Genomic DNA, 3,618 nt, shown 5'->3' with positions numbered 1-3,618 from the left:
CAAGAACACTAGATAGTTTTATACTGATTTTAGTCTAAGGTAAAAGAAAAAAAACTTAATTCTGCTCACAGGATACTATTAAAATGTAATATTAATGGGAAAAAAAAAGACAAGTACATTTTTACAGTGGTATGAAGCAGCTGTTGGAAACAACTGCATTACTGTTAGTGATGAAATACTGTAGAGAGTAAGAATATTTCTATTTTCCTCTTTGGTTTTCCTGTCAAACATACACATATATGACTCTATAATTCTTTAAAATTTTCATCAGTGGCTCTGGATGATAAGTGCTTACTCAGATACAGTTGATTTCCACAAGGAATAGAATAGAATACCAGTTTGAATGGACCTACAAAGATGATCAAATTGTATAACTACTTTGAAGGTGAATCGAGTTATAATACATCATTAGGAGTGTTATAGAAATGCTACTTAAGCACTGACAGGTACATGGCATCAATCACCTTTATAGTAAGCCTGTTCCAGTGTTGTACTACAGTAGCCACTCCAAAAGTAATGCCCCCTTTTTTTATCATGTTCATATATAGCATCAAAGGTGGCTGTTTTTCGTATGGCAGTAGATGTTGAACCTTCCCACCAATATTCCCTTACATTCTGCTACCACAGATTATGAAATGGTGTCTGATGTGGAAGTGCATGTGAAGGAAAACTGTGCAGTTTAATTCATCCATGCAGAAAAAAAAAGGCATCCATTAAAAATCATTGATGTTTGCTGAACATTCATGGAGATCGAACAGTAGATGTGAGCACAGTACTGCAGTGGATAGTGCATTTTAGCAGTGATGACAGCAACAATAATGACACCTGCACTGGTGTACGTTTTTATGAGCACAGCATGCAGACTTGTGTTCATCACTGGCAAAAATGCACAGCTAATTTTGGCTAAAAACTACATCTATTATGTTCCTTTCACCTACTAAGTGGATGATCTTATGAGATAGGGATATTGAATGGGTGAGACAGTAATCTGCTTTTGTGGACTCATGTTAGCTGGTCCTGATGTCTACTTCATCTTTAAATCCCTTTTGTTAGCATCCAGAATAATCTCCGTAGTTTTACTGGGCACTGAAGGTAAACTTACAGGTCTCTGTTTTCCAGGAGACTGGGATAACATTGGCTAGCTTCTAGTCAGTAAGACTTCCCTAGACTCCCAAGACCTTTGTCAGGTAATTGAGAAGGGTGCTTCTGTAACATCCACTAACTGCAATCAATCCCATTAGCCCCAGCAGTCTTACAAACATTCAACCAGTACAGCTGATTTCTTATGGTTTTGATGGCAAAAAATAGAAAGTTGCTGTTTCCTCAGTCATGGTCCTCCAACTTGAAGGACCATGCAACCCATGGCCTCTGATTAACATTAAAGACTAAAGAAAAAAAAAAAAAGGAGATTAAATACCCCGAACCCTTTCATCATCTCTAGCTGTCAATTGTCCAGTTTCAACTAGTAATAGTACAATATTTTTCTTGGTCCTCCTCTTGCTATTAACTTACTTCAAAAAGCACCCTGTTTTGTTATGTTGTCTTAAAGATTACTGGCAGGTCTCAACTCCAGCAGAGCTTTGGCCTTTTCTGGTTTCTTCCTGCAAATGTGAACAGCAATTCTGTAATTCTCCTGTGTGTTTTGACCCTGCTTAGAAAGATCGTATGCTTTCTGTTTCAGTTTGAGTTCCACAAGGAGTCTCAGATCCCGACAAAAGCCAAACTGTACTTCTGTCCTGTTACAAAGGGAACAACTGGGAACATTTCATGTTACAACAGATCTGCATGGGTCCTTCTGTATGCATTAGAGTGTCACTGCTATTGTATCAGCCAAAGTGGCATTGAAGTTTAACAAAGGCTTTCAAGGAACATTGGAATATTGAAACTGTCTGATATAACATCTCCTGAGTTCCATCTCAGTATTTTTAGAGTTACAGAGGGATCTTCGTAATTTCATATTCAACTCTGAAAGGGAAATATTCTATCTCTATAAAAATACAGTGTTGTCATATATATATATATTTGCAATCTGCAAGCAAACATGAGGGAAATGTTTACTAAATTTTCTAGGGAATTTGGAAAAAAATTACTCTGACATGACTAATGGTACACCAATTCCCCATGAACACACACATCTCTTATTTGGAAGTGGTACTGCAAGAACATATGAAGGAAGAAATACAATTTAGTAGTACTATGTTATCTCACTGTTTGGCCAAGAGAACCAGCTAACTAATTTTGGCTAACTTTCAGATTACAATTAAAGGGCTATTGATCATTTCACCCATGTTAGAACTCATCTGTGTTGAAGCTAAAATCTTTCATCAACTAAAGCTGATGGCAGCAATGCTTGCATTAGATTTTTAAGTGACTTTCATTATTCCACAAAGAGAAATAATTACTCTGCAAAAGAATTTCTAAGTTTGTTTTATGTTTTTCAGTACTGCATAACTAAAATAAATAAGTTACATAATTCTGTATACACAGAAAATGAACAAAAGGCAGATATGAAATTTAGAGCTAAAATATAATTGCGGGACTCTATTGACTCTATTACTCATATGTTCAAGAAGTTTATGCAGGCACCAAGAGCTTGACATGACATTCATGACTCATAGCTGAACAATTCATATTTTATTTAGAGTATTAAATGTATGGTTCAGGATTTCTTACATTTAATTTCAGCTACAACTCTCTTGCTCTTGCGTCCCCTTCAGTTTTTACTTAAAAAAAAATTCATCTTGTAAGAAGTATATTTACACCTCACTTATTACTATGCAAGTTTGAGTAATGCCCAAATATTCCTCAAGTATTTTACTTTCTAGCAGCAAATTTGTGTCAGTTTGATCTTGGGGATCGAAAAAGATGAATTTATTCAAATTCATAGTTTAGAAAGCCCCATTGAAGCCAAATTATTTAGCTATGCAATAAACTTGGCAACTTGGTAAAGCCTGGTTTATAGCATGACCAGAAATTGCCTTTAGCGAGCAGCTCTTCTACCTAATATTACATCTACTAGGACAACCCTGGGTTGTTGATATCAGTTATAAATGAATACGCTATTTTCAATTTCTCTGGTGTTGGTAAGCTTCCAAGGGACAAAAATGCTAAGAACCCTTCTGAAGAATGTAAGAAGGACCATAATCAAACCATTCTTTTAATCAGGGCCTGCAGAATGATGCTGTCATTTCTATTCTATTCTGTTCTGTTCTGTTCTGTTCTCTTCTGTTGTTCTGCTCTGTTCATAATCCATGGTCTACTTCTGTGCTCTTCATTACAATTCAGGCCCACACTACTCAGGTTTAAAATCTCTAAAGATCCCTTCATGATACATACATGATTTATTTATTTAACTCATTTTCCCTGTGCAGTGACAGGGAAACAGTGAGGAAGAAGAGTATGAGGAGTTCAAATTGATTCCACTTCCCCTTTTCTTTCGTGTTTTCACTACTATCTCCAGTGGTAGGAAATGTTTCCATCTAATCATCAGTTCTTCCTTTAGACCTTGCTTCAGGGTGGCAGTGAGATGTCACACATTCACTGCAGTCACTCTTTATGGTGGCACTTGCTTGACTTGGAAGACGGTTTGGAAAAAAAAAATCCTATTACTTAATAAAA

Source organism: Meleagris gallopavo, chromosome Z (genome assembly GCF_000146605.3).
Source record: "Meleagris gallopavo isolate NT-WF06-2002-E0010 breed Aviagen turkey brand Nicholas breeding stock chromosome Z, Turkey_5.1, whole genome shotgun sequence".
Classification (NCBI taxonomy): domain Eukaryota; kingdom Metazoa; phylum Chordata; class Aves; order Galliformes; family Phasianidae; genus Meleagris; species Meleagris gallopavo.
Note: the sequence above shows the minus strand (reverse complement) of the source record.